This window comes from Branchiostoma lanceolatum, chromosome 17 (genome assembly GCF_035083965.1).
Source record: "Branchiostoma lanceolatum isolate klBraLanc5 chromosome 17, klBraLanc5.hap2, whole genome shotgun sequence".
NCBI lineage: Eukaryota > Metazoa > Chordata > Leptocardii > Amphioxiformes > Branchiostomatidae > Branchiostoma > Branchiostoma lanceolatum.
This window is the reverse complement of record NC_089738.1, coordinates 1,187,522-1,206,470: the sequence shown is the minus strand read 5'-3', so window position 1 is coordinate 1,206,470 and position 18,949 is coordinate 1,187,522. Positions and strand designations below refer to the sequence as shown.

Sequence of the window (18,949 nt, the reverse complement as noted above, 5' to 3'; positions counted from 1 at the left end):
ATCTTCATTAAATTTCAATTATACTGGTGTGATCAGAATGATAAAAAATATGATATCAAGCAACGCATACTGTAAATAACAATAACAACATAAATAAGATTGGCAATGAAAAACCATTGCCATGGCGACGGTGTAAGGTTTGCTATTGATAAATGTTGGTGGCGTGGTTTGATACTATACGTGTGCACTTTAAATGATAGATTAAATTGTCGAACATCCTGTGACATGGACTTGGTATGGTCGTGATAATTGAGTGGTAGATTTTTATCAGTACTATAAACTTTGTTTTTCCATGATGCTGGACTCTGTATCAGTTACATGTGTTGGGCCTTTTGGGCCTGTTTTCGACAATGACGAGATTTACAGTGAGTATATATCAACGGGGGGTGCCCTAACATGTCACGTTTTTTTACGGGCTCGAACTCACAGCGCTCCATTGCTGGTTGCCAGAGAATGGTCATGTTTTAATGAATGTATTTTGAACACATTCATCTAAAGAACATACATGGACAAGAAATGTATTCATACTGTTCATGGGCCCTTCACGCTCCGCGTTACATGCGGAAGACGCTGTGAGACATTTTCACGAATGTACCTTCTGATTTAGTGCTACGCCAGATAGTGTGCCTAACTTAGCACGCTTTGGTTATTTTGCTCTCTTCGGAAGTTGGTGATGAAGTTAGGGAAATGTAAATAAGGCTTGAAGTCTGCTATATTCTAGCTTTCTTTTGACCGGAAAATTTTGACTGTGTGCACTTCTCACGTCATGTGAGAAGGGTTATGTCCAGCGCATCCCAGCTCATGTTTTCACGGGAAATAGGCTACTACGCACTGTGCGCGCGGCCCGACGTACGTCTTGCATGCGACCCGACTTACAAAATCATTACGAAAAAACGACACCGCTTACGTCAACTTATTGGGAAATATCTTCGCCATCTCTGTATACAGTTTCCTTTTCATAGACGGTACCAATCACATGTTAGAGCGTTACAAATCTGTGCGTTGAATCGTTCCGCCACCATCGCGGCCCAAAAAAATGGTTGAAACAACGTCGCCAGACGACAGCGGTGTTAACGTTGTTTTCTTTGGTCGGTTTTCTTCTCAACAAACACTTAAAGACCCAATTTTTTGGGGTTTTATGCAGCTATATTTCTTATGTGTATGATAGAAACACAAACCAACAGACAGGCCAATAACTATCATTCCATTATTCATGGAGATAGTGATTTCAACGTGCTTTATCCGTAGCTTCTTGCACGTCTTGAGTTATGCCGGCCAAAATATATACAGTAGAATCCGCTTAACTGCACCACCCATTTGTCAGCGTTTTGGTGCAATTGTGCGGCTGGTGCAATTATGCGAAATGCCCAGCTGGACCGCACCATGATGGGCGGGGGGGTAGGGTGTATTGTTAGTCAAAACACTAGCACAACAAAAACATGACCCTTTGCTGAAAATAAAGAAATGACTACGACTGACCTGTTTTGATTTTGCATTCTTTCATTTTTCCATGCGATCTACCGCATTGATTTACAACACACGTAACGTTACAGGGGAGGCATTCTGAAACATCGTCATGGGATAACAGTTTCTGTGTTACATTACGTAGAGTACAGTTGTCGATTTACGTAAATCATGTACCGCCATGAAACTAGGAACTGAACCTAAGACTTGGTTACTGATTACGGGTGAGCCCAGAGCAGTGCCCCCTCTCATGTTTGGACAAATTAGACTGTCGACACCATGGTAGTGAGTTGTACAATGTATCCAGTGGGTAGATATGGCCAGATGACTTAGATCAGTGACAGATCATTCTCCTTATAGCAGAGCCGAACCCGCGTTTACCTCGTTCTGGTGAATGCAGGAAGTTTCTACGACGCGGATTCAGCTCTGCCATAAAAGAATGTGACAGATGATCACGTCAGCACCGCACTGCCAAAAGCGACTGCTATGTCTTCCTACGTGTTTGTAGGTTTTGCTGACTCGCTGTACGGTTTCCGACTGAATGTGACGTAAAGACGCCGGTCTTTCATAATTACAGCAGTATGTGACTATAGCGCTGCCGCGAACCTCGAACCACCGACAACACCCCATGTCATCCTTAATGCAAAATCAAATCCCCGCGAACTTGAATGCACTCACAGTAATAAGACAGTGTACAGGTAGAGACCAATCTTTATTGAGTACAGCGTAATGCCGCCTTTGGTAGGCGTGCGTTCCTACACGCCCTGTGACCCACCCGGGACCTCCCAAACGATTCCTATCAACGTGACTGTCAATGGAGACCGCCTTCTTTTGTTACTCATAACAGATTGGCAGTATTGTGCCTTTACACCGGCAAGTATCGGCTCATTTGTACAGCGTTTGCCGATTTATAAGTCAACTTGTGGAGGATTTTTGAAAAATTTTGGTGCAGTTATCCGGCATTGGTGACAATGCGTGGTGCAGATATGCGGAGTCACTAACAATGCAGTGAATGGGAACCGGTTTGGGATTTGGGGATTTGGTGCAATTAAATGGAGTGTGCGTTTATGCGAGGTGCAATTAAGTGGCTTCGTCTGTACTAGTATATGTGGAAACACAGATGCATACCGGACGCAAAGAAACACAACAAAACTAGGTTGAGGGATGAACAAAGCAATCATTCCTATACAGCCTAGATGCGAGACTGCTTCCAGTACCTGCACTGGCCAGTTAGTTTGTCGTGTCAATGCCAACATGCCCCTAAGGAAAATGTACTAAAGACCCGCTCAGTTAGACCCTCAGTTAAAAGGCGGAACATGTGTTTCCCTCCTTGGCGAAGGTTATAGCTGAAGGGTCGGTATTTGTGTGTGTTTTTTTATTCATTTATTAATCGGCTGAAGAATACACAGGATACAGAGGTGATCCACTCTAGCAAGTATACGTAGCTAATATCCAACATCACATCTGAAGATACAGCATTTGGGTAGTTCGATACAAATTTAAACAAGCAATATATACAATAAACAATCAATATATAAACCAAGTAATACTAAGTTTTGGAACGTTTGCTAACTACAATATGACTGGGTCAAGCTAAAATTTCAGTATTACTGGCGAGTATGGCTATGAACAATTTTGTAGAACATGATCAGCGGGTGAACATGACGACGATCCGAAAGTTTTTCCCGACCTAGTTCAGCAAGGAGCGAAGAATACGAAGACCCCTATACAGCCCCTGAAAGTACAAGAGCGCATTCGTATTCGTATACATATTCGGACTCGTTCTAATCATTGGGAATCACATAAAGTACACCCATGCCATATAATGTCACCATATTCAAGGAGAGGGTGAATAAAGGATTAATAAATAACATCAAGTATTTGTGTTGACATCTGGCATCCAGCTGGTGGAATTTTAGTATCAGTCCCTCCGGATCTCAGGGAGTGACTTTCTAGAACGCCCACAGCAGGGCGCAACCAATCACCGACAGCTGGGCGTGAACGACAGCAGTGCGCAACCAATCACCGACAGCTGGGCGTGAACGACAGCAGTGCGCAACTAACCACCGACAGCTGGGCGTGAACGACAGTAAGGCGTAGCCAACCACCGACCAACCAACTACGGTAAGGCGGGACCAGGGCAGGGCAAACGACAGTCGATTAATTAATCGCGCTTTTGGGACGGCATATGACCATTTGACCATCAGAAGTTTGATCCATTGTTCAAAACGCTGCGTCGACCTCCACCCGTCCGGAGCCGAGGAAAAAGCCAGGAAGGCGCCCACACCTTCCGTCAAAGACTCAGATAGCGGTCTGAAGGTTAGTGAAGTTCTAGGTCTAAACCTCTTGTACGGCGCATATTTTTCTATACACATAGAACTTGCCGTTTCTATGCTTGATCACTACGTTATTTCGTGGTCTGCATTAATTCTATTGTCCAACATAGTGGTTACAAACGACAAGTCTTCTATATGTCTTCACACTGCGTGATGGAAAACTGATTTGAATTGTAGCACCCCTGCCCTCCCCCATATACCTCACAATGAGCTCGTTTTTAGATTTTACGGATTTTGATTTGTGCAAACTTATAAGTACAGTTTGAAAGAGAGATGATAAGTACCTTATCTTTTCGACATGGAAATGTTTCTTGGAAACTTACAAAGTCACAAATATCCTGTTAAGCTCAGCCGACACAAATATCCCTCACCGGTGAGTTACAGATTTTCCGAACAGTTCAGTTACCCATTAATGTGCATCGATTTAAGTTAAAGTTGCAGGAGTTTTGTTTATTTATTTGTGGAGAGGACCATGCCCATGTATAATGAGAAACTTCTAGAAGAAAAATGAATTTTCTACATGTCCAGTTACGGACGTGTTTAGCTTTTGGATCTGAAATGCTTTCAAGTGTAGGGTTGAACAACGTAACCATAGAAAGCATAAGATATATGTCATCTTCCATTTTCCGCCGAACATCATAGGAATATTAATCCCTAACACGTTCTGACTTCCAAAAAATAGTTGCATGTCATGTACGAAACTTCTGTACAACCAAAGTTGTGAGTTATTCATCAGCTTGCTTTTTCAGGAGTTACGAGATAATAAGGATAGGAGGATGGAGGAAGGCTGGAGCAGCCAAACCGGGCGACCAATCAGGAGGACAAGTTACATGGAGGCTGTTCAAACAGTTTGCCTGGACAACATGGTTAGTAACATTCATTTCCTTTTCTTTCTTTCCTTGTTCTTTTTTTCGATTACGATGAATGGAGAGGGATGGGTGGTGCGTTGGTTTAATCAATTAGATTGTACATTGTATGATAGGGCATGACATTTCAATCATCTAAACAAAACTGATAGACATCCATACATGTTTACATGTTGATTATGGTTGTCATGGAAGGAGGTGATCGAGCCTGTTAACATGTATCAAGGTGTTAATAATCCTACATTGTTTCTTTCAGCTCTGCATGACAATAAAGACAACAGTCATCAGAAAGAGTGAACGGCAGTAACAGCAGCTTTCAAATGCTGCGTATCACCTAACCAACAATCGTGGGGATCAATCTAGTCAGGCTTGACATTCAGTCTATAGTTCCAGAATTTCTGTGCCATGAATGGCCAAGTAAACGATTTGCTACTTGTACAAATATTTTACTTTAATGTACAATATGGAAATGTATCTTCCATAACATTGTTTTATTAACTATCTTATTTTCTCTTACCATGTTAATAAAGTAAAAGAGATAAAAACACAATGTGATTGTCTGTTTCTTTTCCAACGTTGGCGATTTAAATAGTCCCTAACCTGAAGACATATGAGCGGCTTGAGTCATTCAATATTTGAAATCATATGTAATAAAATTCAAAGGATTATTGTGTTCAGTTTGTTCTTATTTCAAACAAAATACAACTTATTTAAAACATAAAGTTTTGATATTTCTATTTCCAGTTGTATCTTATCAGAATGTAACGTATTATTCGCTCTTGTAAAAAAGGCTTCTTTAAAAATGTTCAGATCATTGCAACAAGCCCTGGCGAAAGATATAGCTAAAATACTAGTAGATCAACAGACATAACTATCCCTTTACTTCACACAAATACCTTTTGACAAATACATGACAAAAAAGTACTGTGATTAAATTGCCAAATTAAACTGTTTACCATATGTGCTACTTTCAAAATTAACACAGGGAGACAGGGGAAAGGTAACTTCAAAACAAATTCCCCAGGGAATACTCAACACATTCCAGACATGCCTGTGCAATTCTGGGAATTCTTACAGAACGGGCGTAAAGTATACTATTAGGCTCGCCCCTGAGGCGTCGCCAAAAAATTGTCACAGTATCATTAGCCTAGCTACACACAGTATAACTGTGTATTGCTGGTAACGCGGCGTTTAAATGTTCTGAGTTAAAGTATGCTTCATTGATTCAATAGGTTTGCTCTTCAAACCTATAGGCTACTAAAATTATACTTCATTAGCTGAGAGACTGCGAGGCAGGTAAGCGTTTAGCCTCTGTTCGGACTCTCAGTGCAGGGGGAGACTTCCATCTGAACAATGCTGACAAGTATAACAAACATTCCATGTTTTGACTTGAACCCTGGACAGATTTGTTTATTTCTGCCCGTTTAATCACCAACTCCATCCCTGCAAGATATTAACTGGGACATGGTCATGGAGTGCGTGTACAGTAATAAGCCTTGCAGTTCTGTTTGACAGCGTTCCAAGCTTTAAGCCTGATTATAATGTCCAAAGTCTATAATCTCTTATCTAGCAAATGCTCACTCTTCTGCAAAAGCCACTGGTTGAGGGAGAAAGCCCTTCAAAAAATGACTAAAAGTAGAGGAAATTGAGGTCATGTTTTAAGGGTGCTGTTAAACAACTGACACTCGTCCTTAAAAGCCAATGTCTAAGCTGTTGTTGTGTGCTGCTGAGCCCTGATGACCCCCATTGCAGAGCCCTTTTTCATTATGTACTACATAGTAAAAGTCCACAATGGTTTTAGTAATTGACATCTTAGAGAGCAGCAGAAAAAATATAAAAAACAGCTCCATCCCTTTTCAAGTGTCTTAATAACCCCCATATAGAGTCCTATATAGAAATATGTGCCTTCCCATGTATGTGTCTACCTCAGTCCACAAGTGTGTGTGCGCGCTCAATGGTCTCTAGTGGATGTGGATGTATGTAGGAGGTTAATTTTAGAATAGGAACTGCTATAGGCAAATAGAAGCGTTCCGCAATGTGTCTTATGGTATACCAAATAACATATGCGGAGTCCTGATAACCCCCATGCAGAGCCTTTGTCATTATGTACCTCATAGTGAAGACACACAATAATTGACTGAGGAACTTAGTGATTGACGTCTCAGAAAACAACAATCAATGTGTAAAATCAGCTTAATTCCATTTTAAGTGCCCTTATAACCCCCATATAGAGCCCTAATTAAAATTTCTGATTAACGTTAGTATTTCTTGGCATCTATCCGTGGTTTTCACACAGCGACACAACAGTAGCCATGGCTTACACCGTAAAGAGACGTGATTACCTGATTTATTATTAGTCCAAAACACGAAAAATCCCCAGAAAGACCCTCCAGTCACGGCTCCCGTTATGCATGGCCCAATTAAACGACGCTTGTTTTTCACACAGTAGATGTTCCTCTTTCTAGCAAAGGTAAAACCATTCATCAATATTGCTGGTGATTGGAGAAAAAGCCCCTTAAAAATGACAAAAATTTAGCGCCATGAAAATTCTGCTTTCCTTGGTTCTGATAACCCCCTAGTACACCCTCTCAACTTTGATGCTTGATCTTGAACTTTTGGTCAATGAAACTCTGGAAACCATGCTATATGGAAATATAACATTTATGTTCATGTCTCTATTGTTACTATCAGGGTGGCCATTGCAATTTCAGTAATTTTCAACCATAAATTGTTCGATTTTTGAGGGTCTCCGAGGGGGGTCCCAGTACGTCATAACGAAAAATAGCTGGAGAGTTTTCATTATATGGCAGTTCATAGTTCCCCATACCTATCACAAATACAAAGTTTGAGTCGATTTGGCCGACCCCCATCTTCCCCCCTCTGCCTGGTTTTGCCTGGTTTTCTCGTGCAATGACTCTTAAGGCAGAGAAACCGGCTATCATTATTTGATTTTCAAATATGCTTTTCTGTTTCTAACAAGAGAGAACAATATCTAAATTCCTCTTATATTGATAAGATTCAACTAGGAAGAAATTGAAATATTAAAGCTTGATTTTCAAATAAGTTATTTTTTTGCCGCCTACAATTAAGGATTTTATGTTTGAACATGTTGCTGATACAGGTTCTTTTAAATGCTCTCTGAAGACTATAGCTAACACATAAAGGATAAAGGAAGGACGCAGAGACAAGGTTTCTTGACCATTGGGCATAGTAGATGTTTTGTGTGAGAGTTTTTATTCATTTGTGTCTCATTCGTTTTTATCTTGTTATCCTGTGCGTTTGTTTTGTTTTGCCTTTGTGGTGATCCTGAATTCATTATTTGTTCCTCAAGCGCACACTCCTTCCTTCCTCGTTGACTCCAGTGAACGCCATATGCATTCCGAGGGTGTTTGCGGCGTAGCTCACCTGCGGACACAAAAAGAAACATCATTCACTGCCGCTCACCGAGGAACAAATTGGCCTCTTTTTTTATCTATTTATTTATTTATTCATTTATTTATCTATATTCATTCAAACTAGTAAACAAAGGTTGAGAGTCTGACATGTTGCTCAGTTATGAAGGAAATCCTTTACAATGACCCAACATATGAATTACATGTTACCCAGGTCAACAAAAACGGCAAAATTTAGTTACCTAGCCAGCATATTCGTCATTTCCGTCATTTGACAGACTTCATGCGACACATGACGTCCAAAAAGATGTTGCACATTTCGTCATCTTCAACGAGCAAAAATCGGTGTGTAAAGCTATTGAGAGCTTGGAATTTTGCAAAGAAAACTAGTAAATCTAAGGAAGTTTGTGGCAGAGCCGATGTAGATAAGTTCTAACGGCTGCCGGTAAATGTTTTCGTCAAACAAAATTCTGATAACGGAAAAAATCCAACAAGCTGGCTGTTGGTCGTGTGGGCTTACCTCTATGTTATATTATTTTTCACGCTGTCTCATAGGCGGTGAGCCACAGATTTTTGCCTTTTGTATACGGATCGTTTTTTCATCTCACCTCTTTATTCTAGCCAGTGAATTCTTTCTAAGGTTTCTAGGCTGGCCATGGCGTAGCCCACATGCAGGCCTGCACTGCGCACTTGACAAACCAAACGCCCGGGGAACAGGGTCCCCTGGGGCGTTCCTGGCCGTCCAGAGACGCCCGTAAATAACAGGCTTTCAACCGTAATACTACAGCGAACCCAAAAAAAATCCTACAAACTCCGGACTAGCGAAAAATCAAAGAAAGTCCATATAACTAGCACTGACTAGTGTAAAACCAGCAGATTTAGAATGCAGCGGACCAAGCGCTGCTTCTTATAATATATAACGTTACTACTCTTGGCAACGCTATTCTACGGTACCGTCCGCAACAAAGACAAAGAGATTTATACCCGATACCTCACGATCACAAGAACCCACAACTGTTCTGCCGGGCGGAAATCACTGTTGACGAGTTGATAAAAAAAATTAACAAAATATTCTAAGACGTCAAGTGTACAACAATGTACCAGTATTAAACTGTAACGTTAGCAGGACAAATTGCGTATAAAATATACACTTAAGCCAGTTGTCAACTTGTCTAAGTACCTCAATCACTATAGCTCACACATTACTATTTACGGAAACACAAACATAATCAAAACCAAGCCGAAAATGCATTGAAATCATTCGTATTCAACAAAACTCGTCAACAAAGAGACAATTCAGATTTCTTGGCACTATCAAAACCGGTAAATGAAACACCGGGGGAGTGTACCGTGCTGTGGTCGGGCTCTTGTCGCGGCAGATAGGGCTTTCCGCTGCCCGGGCCTGTTGCATTTACGCGGCATGAGTTGGCCAACTCCTACCGCGTAAAAAAAAACTGGATGCAATGAATAACCCTGGCAACAGAGAGTTTTGTATGCCACGAAGAAAGCTTGGCCGAGTATTGCCCTGGGCCTATAAACAGGGAAATCCGAGGGGACTGGTAGAGACTAAAATTAAATCACTGAGCCCTATAATCTTTGTATTTCTACATGGGTCATAGTTTTTATTTCGTAAAATCAGTGCGAGGTACAAATACATTTACAAGTTGTTTTCTATTATCAAGTGTAAGGGCTTAACAGGAACACGTTTAACGTATGGAACGTTTTCAAGAACTTACCTTGAAAGGATTCCGGGTCTCCGTGACTCAACACAAGCCCGTAAGAGTTTCCCCGTCGTGTTAGAATATTCCCGGCGGCAAGCCTCGGTACGCGGCCCGCCGTCTGTCGCTGTGGCGCGCCCTTGCTCTAAAGCTGAGCTAACGGTATACTGCATGCAGCCTCGAAGGTTATGAAAAGCTGACGGCGGGGATTGTGACGAGTTATAACAAATCCTATCTTACCCGAACGGAGAGCCAAGTGTTGAACAATGGACCAAACGTCGTCACACTGAATTTTCACAGGACATCCTAAAAAAAGTGCTTGACTGGTCGACTTTCGTTGGCTCCTCCCTGCTGTTGTGTCTGTTGGTTCCAACCTTTCTGTGGGCGGTCAGTTCCGCCCTGCTAGCTGACAGCGGTTGGTTGAGCCTGGCGCCCTGCTGAGGACGGTTGGTTGCGCTATGCGGTGGGCGATCTTCAGAGAGTTACGCCCTGCATGTGAGGAGCTAATACGTATCGCATCTGGACGCCAGATGCCGTCAGCACGCAAGATCGATCCCTTGTTGCGCATTCAGAGTTGAAAGGCACCCTACCCCAGTTTTGCTCAGAGTCAGAGGGTTTGTAGTAAAAAATTTCCTTAGGGCTAGGGGCATGTTGGCATGCATATCCCGGAGCCGAGGAATTGGCCCGTGTAGAAATATATATAGGACTGCTATGTGTGTCTGTGCGTCTGTTTGAGTGTCCGTTATGTGACTGAGTGCCCCGGTGTGCGATGGTCCAAACCTTACAGCCTGGTCAAGGTGATAGTCACCTGTTATGTCAATCCTTCCACAAATGCGGTAAATCTGAATAAATAGATAAATAGATAAATAAATAGATAAACAAATAACTCAAGACAGGCAAGAAGCCATGGATAAAGAACGTTGAAATGATTAAGTATCACGATTTATGATTGATCATTCTACAGAATTTCTAATCAGTAAAACTAAGTGGCTTTTTAGCTTTGAAAAAAAAAGTGTCAGCAGTTGACCCTGATTAAGGACTCTGCTCTTCTCACAAAAATGTTGTCATGTACCTACCGCGTTATCTCTTACGTTACCGTTTCTGCTCCTTTACCAGCGTTCTGCTGATATTTAGCAATGGCCCAGCCTAACAGACAGGTAGCACATGTGCCGGAACAGCCAATTGGATGCCATGTTCTTTGTTCAGTCAAAGGGAAGATCGATGTTTTGACTGACGCTTTATAACGCGCCATTGGCAGTATTGTGGTGCATACAAGAAACATAAACTTAATGATATTATCATCTTCTAAAGTGCGAACATAAACTATCGACTTTCTGATTAAGTGATAGTACCGGAAGGATTACTGAGCTTTATTCTCGTTATATTTCTGTCCACGGGAGGAGCCGGGAAAAGCATTCATTCCCACAACCTACCCTTCAGAAACATTGTTTACATTCATTTCACGGTCGATTAACAATGGGAGGGAAAGTGATTCCCTGTCCCCACAGGGTGCGGGCCAGAGAATCTTGAAGCAGGGACAGTTTTGGATTCATTGTAAAACCATTAGCTCCGTGAGCAGCTAGTAGGCGTCTGAGACGCTCAGATGACGTCAGGAGATTTCTGCATCATTATCATCTCCATGAAAAATGGAGATATAGTTTTGAGCGTGTGTGTGTGTTTGTGTGTGTGTTTCTGGATGCTTGTAGTCAGTACATATATATAACTCAAGAACATCTGGGTGGATTGTAATAATGTTTAGTATGTTGGTAGGTGTTGGGAAAACAAAGGTCAAGGTCAATTTTGGGCCCCCTGGTATGCTACCTTAGTACTGCAGCAGAAATTCCATTTTTGTATCTTTTGACCTGCATGAACATGCTTTGGTGTTTATTTATGGGTGGCAAATAGCTTGTGATGTAAGGAAGAAGTGCTGTAGGTTTGGGCCCCCCTAGTAGATTGCTATGAAACTGCAGGTGCGTGATTGTTAAAATTTTCTAAGGACTGAACAAAGGAACGACGGATTTTCATGATATTTAGTATGCAGGTAGCTTAAACAAAGATGTACATAATGAAGTGCTAAATGGGACTTGATTTGCATAATTAATAATGAAAATCTATATTTACGATGTTTTCCATGATAGGACTCATGCATGTTGTGGCAGCGAAGTAATTCTAATTTGCATAAGTAATGGAGAAATTTCATAAACACACTCCACTCAACGGTAAGACTATTAAATATGCAATATATAACTGAGAAAAAGAGGGACATTAATCGATAAAAGTTATGCAAATGAATACCTAATTTGTATAATTAATGAGAAAATAATTCCATACTGGTAGATAACTGGAATTTCATACTTGTGGCATTTGGAAGTTATGTGAAGGTGAACAAAGTTGAAGAGGAATCATGCAAATGAGGGCCTAATTTGCATAATTTATATTTCTATCGGTTGGGATAAGTGGACTACTGTCGGGAGCGTCTTCATATCGAGTATCTTTTTCTTCAGCGACAGCCCTTCTGTCCCTAAAAGGTGTTTTTGTTCATACCAACAGTATAGGACTTATCAAGCAAGGCTGACTGTTGTTTGACTGTAGATAAACACTAATAGAAAGACAAATTATTTAGACATGCGGCAGTGTTCTGAAGAATATTTTTTTAATTTTGGGGTGCATATCAAGTGGCTTGATTTTGATTTTGCAAAAGATTAGTAGCACTGTTGATGACGTGATGGAAATGTCAAAACGTTTTTTACTTTTGTCGGCCAAGAAAGACGGATTAGTCTGAAATATTTCTGTCTCGAACTGCCAAATTCTGCCCAGGCACCACTGACAGAATAAGCTTGTAACTGAAGTCTCTGTTAAAGGGAATGTTGTAAGACCCAGATGGGAATGAATCTTTCACTTCTCTTGCAAAAACACCTTGGCTCTGTAGCCGAGATTCAGGTTGCTTTATCCAATAGATTTAGGCAACTCTATATACGTATGTGTTGTGACACGTCCGAGGCTGTTGAAGTCGGACGCTTATGTTTAAGAAACCCTGCCTTAAGTGTGGACATGTACAGCTGCGACCTTTCCTGCTCAATACAATTATTTTGTTATCGAGGGGCTGTGAACTAGCGTTAAGTGTAGTTGTGTTTACTGCTGTGTATGGACGCTATATGCATCTCACAATGTCTGGTGATAAAGATTTGAACAGTTCTAATTCTCTTGGGTGTGTTGTGACAAGTTCGTTGGGAAAAAGGGAAAAAATATTCATAGGAATAAATTACACTTTTGTGATACGCTGGTTACGAGTTTGTCTTCAACGATCAAATAGCCACGATTTACGAGAGACGAAGGAGAAACTAGGGATTGGGAGCAAAATTGAGAGATACATGCACGTATATAAATTAGATTATAAATTAGATGGAAGAGGGCATGTGGTGTAGTGAGTATTGGATGAGTGAAGTGAAACAGGTGCTGAGAGAGGGTAGACGATAGCGTGTGGAAAGGTAAAGGGCTTCCCACCCATTTCCTAACCAGAACAGAGGGAAAGTTGACTTGGGATTTGATACTATTATACTTAATAACTTCGATACACAAGAATTATCGATGATAAGCTCATTGCAGAAACAATTTCATCACTGAGGACATGACAAAGGGCCACCCCAGGGGACAAATTTATACACCAGGAATAATCAATATGCTACTTGACGCCTAGAGCCAGGCAAAATAGAATAAACACCGACGAAGCTAGTTCTCCTCGTAAGAGACAATGAATGTCCATAACATGGCACAAAATCATAACTAGGAGGGGGGAAATGATACTTAATTACGTGAATTGAAACGAAAAAAAAAGACTATCGGCGTCGTCTGACGAATCTGACAGTTTCGAGCATGGTGTGATTCAAAGTTCCCGGATGTATATACCCACTGAGGGTCCGCAGTGGGGATAATGATATTGATACCGCTTTTCAACACACGCACCGCGCAAGTCGCAAAAGCGAAATTTTATAAAAAGTCGTCTGGTAATGTACTTGTTGAAGCATCATCTTTTGGAAAATAGCACCCCCTTCCCTACTTTAGGACTGCGCAGTCTAGTGGTTAGCAGCCCTGTCACTGAATCATGAAGCCATGAGTTCGAATCCCGGCTATGTCACTCACCTCACATACACGCAACTGAAAGGGGTCGCAGTTCCGTAGGACAGGACGTCCGTTAAACCGTTGTCTACTGCACATTGTACTAAAATAGCTTATGTCAGCTTTGTCACGCGTAGTTGAAAAATAGTTCTTCATTGAGTTAAACTGATTAGAGATCACTTTCCACTTACCATCACAATGACAGGACCCCCCCACCCACCCACAATAGCTGAAAAAGAGAACACAATCAAAACCTCCAAACCACTTTAAACCACAGTTAATTTACCTTAACAACCATGCGTCGCCTGGGTGATTTTTAAAGCACCATTACTTGTTACAATTCGGGGCCGACCTGACTCGTTCCCAGAAAGGCAATAGCGCTTTTCCAAACATCCTTTTTCGGCCAATTCAATGTTTCCTATGGATAGGGATGCCTTGCATTCGAACGACAGACGAATTTGATATTCTCTGTAGAAACGTCATTTTGGGTGAAAACCGTCATCTAAAGCATTTTTCATCAAAACTGCTATTTTTAGGGCATTCTTCCAAGGCCGCTGGAAGGAAAATAAAAGTTTTCCTGGGATAATGACTAATATGGGAATGAAGGTCATTATTCTGTCTGCGCAATTAGGAAAAATGAAAAAAAAATCGCGAGGATACGTTTTCCGCAATCCCCGATGGTGCGAAACCGTGCAAAACGCACATAGAACGCACGATTCGGGTAATCAGGCGACAAGGCCGCATTACCGTCATCGCGCACTAATACCAGGAAGTCTTCGCGGACGACCAAAACTCGGAAACCGTAAAACATTACGAAGATCGGGTCTTTCAGGAAATATAAAAGATAACACACTGATATAGCGATAGCCGAAAAATCGGGAGCCAAAACTAACGAGAAAACCTAGGATTTGCGTCTTATCTTCACGCACTCTTTACAACGATCCCGTGTAAAACTCCTACCGCGCGCTAGAGATTATCACTGCGGAGGAAAGTCCCTTCAGCCCCGAAGAGAGCCTGGCCAATCCACGGTAGGCTGGATGCCACTGGTTACTCCAACCCAGCCACATCATTGAGGACCCTAAACATACATGCAACACGAGTCGCCACGGCTACTCTCATCCGAGCTTTTAACCCTCAAACCACCGTAGCTTTTTTACGACTAATCTTTAACCGTATGGGGTCAAAACTGACCCCACAATGTTTTCTACAAATACAGCTTTATTGGTGACTATTTTTGTGGGCAAAGGTACCCGGGTCACGGGTGCCTCACTGGGCGCCGAGTAATGAACGCGTGAGCAAAATGACGTCGTTGCTGAATGTCCAGCACCAAATAAAGTTCATCACTAGAAATCCAGTGACGAACGGCTTTATTCCAGTAATGAAGCCCCCTCGGTGCTGGAATTCCAGCACTGAATCTTGCCTCGGTGCTCGGTTTCCAGAAATGAACTCCGCTCATCACTCTGTGCCAGACAAGTAAACTGGTTCAAAGGTCATTCATCACTGGTTACCCAGTACGGCGGTCACTCGTCGCTAGAATAACCAGTAACGAAAGTCCCGCGGTCACGGGTTCCGCGCTGGATTTACCCAATTTACCAGTGATGAGTGACTCTCTAGTGCTGGAAGCCGAGTGATGACATTAATTCGTTAGTGGCCTTCCAGTGATCACATCCTATCCCTTTTTTGAGATATTGACCGTTTAACACTGTGACGTTGCTCATATCTAAGTTATATAAAAAAAGCCACTGGTGACAGTTGTAACGATTCATCATATGTATATAAGTGATGCTAAACATGTGGTCTACCTCTGTTTGTCCCGATAATGCTAAATGACCTTAATAACTATGGTAACGTAAGGCAACATTGACTTTGACTTACGTTACCAATGCCATGTGCTTGTAGTTATTCGGATCGCTCCATGAAACAAGTGTTTTGAACCACCCTATTACCATTGGGAGTTAACCTCTCGTTCTATGAAAGCTGACAAGTATTATTTTTGACCCTTAGCGAGAAAATATCACAAACTCGGCTTCCTAGATATAAAATGGTTTCCTGTACACATTTGCCATCTGTTGACGTTTTACAAGGTAAGAACAGCGTCAGAACTTGGCCGCAGAGGTGCCACACAGAACGAGGCTGACCCATGATACACCCTCTGACTTGCAATCCTGATTATCCTATTAACACGATGAATATTCGATGACGTGTACCGTAATGGTAACGTAAGTCAAGGGGTAACGTAAGTCAATTTCGACAATAACTTGGTGAAAAAAGATAAACTGTCAGGTAGCTGAATGAATTAGCGGCAGGTAAGTACTTATCTGGTTATGCTCTTCCTTGTAAAGGGCAGGTTTAGGCTACTGCTTCTATTTCGAGCAGTAATAATGGTAACGTAAGCTCATTGAAAAAAAATGGCGAAACGCGTCGAGCTCTGACAAAGCTGTAATTCCTCCGACAATAGTTCGCAGTTGCCGCTGTAGTGTCTTTGATAGTATACTACATACTGTGGCTGATTAAAACACATGAGCAATTCGGACATATCAATCTTTTCTGACAGATTTTTATTCGTTCGTCTTCGTAACGTATTAAGTCAAAGTTAAAAACTTGCGACAGGCATAATGGCACCTGGGCTTGAAATATAGTCCACCTGGACAAACTCCGCTGCTTGGTTCATGCAAGGAGGTTAAATGTTAAACTCACCGGTAGGTATAAACCATTGATAAAATTCTGTTCAAGAAACATGTCTTTCATCATCATCATCATCATTATCGGTCGACCCCCGGGGGGGACGGGGCAAGTCCATGCACAACTTCCGACCACACCAGTCTATCTGCCATGGCCGCACTAAGGTCTTCCATGTGAATTGAGGTGTCTCTAGATAGAGCGCCCCGTTTTTCAACATGTTAATGAAGTGCCAAAAGTGCTTTTTGGATTTGCGACAGGTCATTTTCGACGCTTTCAGGCCATAATACTGTCCTTTACGGCCTAAAAATAGTCTGCCATGACGATAGAAAGGTTACTATTCGTATTTCTCATATCTACTGGTGACATAAAACTACCAAAGTCGAAGGCAATGTGCGATTTAACAATTAGGTACACGGATATTCTTGTGCGACAGCAATTGCACACATCATAGTAACGGAGAATGGGTGACTAATAGGACGATCCTGTCAGCAGTGGAAAAATCTGCGCTGCTGACAGGATCATCATGTCAGCAGTGCAATTCTTCGATCGGCGCCCAGGCGCCCTCCGTCGGGCGATGTTCCGGTATATATATGTTCCGGTATATATACGGTATATATATAGCACAATTTACACCCCCCCCCCCAGGCCTACAGCCTATGGTTACGCCCCGCAAAATATCGGCCTTCGCGCATCATGACTGGACTGGAAATCCTGGCATTCACTTTGACGCTGTGACAACGGCAGAGGCAAGTAGAGAGACGTTCATATTAACGTCGCCTGTACCAAGGAGAACTTTATTGCACGACAAATTGTACAAAATATGGCAAGAATTCTTAAACACTAGAGTTAAGCATTTGCGCTATTGGCAAATACAGACAGGTTTGCCTATGGAGAAGACAATACTAGCCTAATCAACACCAACTAAGCTTATCCATGGTCAGATAGAGGCACACATACTGCTGACTTTAATAACCGTCCTCCTCGGAGATTAAAAGTAGTTTTGGCAACAATAATTTACTGCAGTAAATAGTAGGGCCATGTTGATTTGATTATATGAATGATATGATGATTAGTATTTCGAAATGTCTGTATCCACCTATCTCACAAGTACTGTGGAACGATATTTTTCTGAGTTACATATGACAAGACAAACAAATAGTTATCATAAATACCAAGGGTGTAAGTCAGAGCACATTTGCATAATTGACATTTAGTTATATTCCTCTCTCCCAAAACATATGTATGAATGTCAAGATGTTAGCTACAACTACAGCATTTTCTAATTTTCTAAATACAAATGCAAATTACTTCCTCATTTACATAAGATTCATAAGTAATCATGATCATGACAAAAAGGCAATATTTTCGAGAAAATGCAGAATATTTCTCTCCATTAAAACAGGAAGTATGAAACGGCATCGTTGTTTATTCAAGCTACTTGCATGTCCAATATGAAGCCCCAACCATTCTAATATGAAGTTTCTGCATTGATTATGCAAGTGTGGTCCTCACTATACTAGCATGACACACGTGTCGTTGTATTCACCTGTACTAAAGCTATCTTCACCTCTAATATGATATCCGAAGCATTTATTGTACGGGAAATATAAAGTTTCTGCATTAATCATGCAAATGAGGTCCTCATTAGCATTACATATATTTCGTTGTATTCACCTTTCCTAAAGCTACCCACACCAATACCATGACATCCGTAGAATTTACCCTAAGGACAATATGAAGTTTATGCATACATTATGTAAAGGACGTCCTCATTAGTATAATGTCGCCTTTCCTATAGCTACGTACTCCTCCGATATGGCATATGTAGCATTTTCCATAATGGAAATTTGAAGCTTTTGCATACATTATGCAAATGAGATCCTCATTACCATAACACACATTCCATTGTATTTGCCTTTCCTGAAACTACGTTCACCTCTAATATGACATTTGTAGCATTTACCTTAAGGGAAATATAAAGTGTCTTCATGAATTATGCAGATTAAGTTCATATTAGCATAAAACACATGACGATAATGATAACTGCATATGACACAAAGATGAAATACCTATCATTTACCAGTGAGGTGTTATAGTAGTTTGGCATCAATTATGCTAATTACCTTCGATCAAAGACAGTATATATAAATTGTCTATGTTAATTAAGCAACAACATGGATTTCGTCAAGATAGTAAAATGACTTATCTTCTTGCCTATTAATTGATACCAATTTAGTATTAGTTAATCTTTATGTACCATCAATTCAACTGCATTTTCAGTCTGACAGTGGGATGATGAATGTCAGAGGAAACCAGACAGTGTTAAGATGAATGTCAGATGTCAGACATGAAATCTGACAATGGGATGATGAATG

The 18,949-nt window shown here is 41.3% G+C and overlaps 2 long non-coding RNA genes across 2 annotated transcripts; one reads left to right on the top strand and one right to left on the bottom strand.

The window, feature by feature from the left end:
• Positions 1-2,325: 2,325 nt before the first annotated feature.
• LOC136422940 (uncharacterized) lies at positions 2,326-4,962 on the top strand. The gene is made up of 3 exons (XR_010753692.1): positions 2,326-3,783; positions 4,550-4,666; positions 4,923-4,962. It is a non-coding gene; the product is annotated as an uncharacterized lncRNA (long non-coding RNA).
• A 2,894-nt stretch (positions 4,963-7,856) lies between these two features.
• Positions 7,857-10,291, bottom strand: LOC136423188 (uncharacterized). Its single transcript, XR_010753724.1, has 2 exons — positions 9,795-10,291; positions 7,857-8,071 (listed from the first exon to the last, which is right to left on the bottom strand). It is a non-coding gene; the product is annotated as an uncharacterized lncRNA (long non-coding RNA).
• Positions 10,292-18,949: the final 8,658 nt, after the last annotated feature.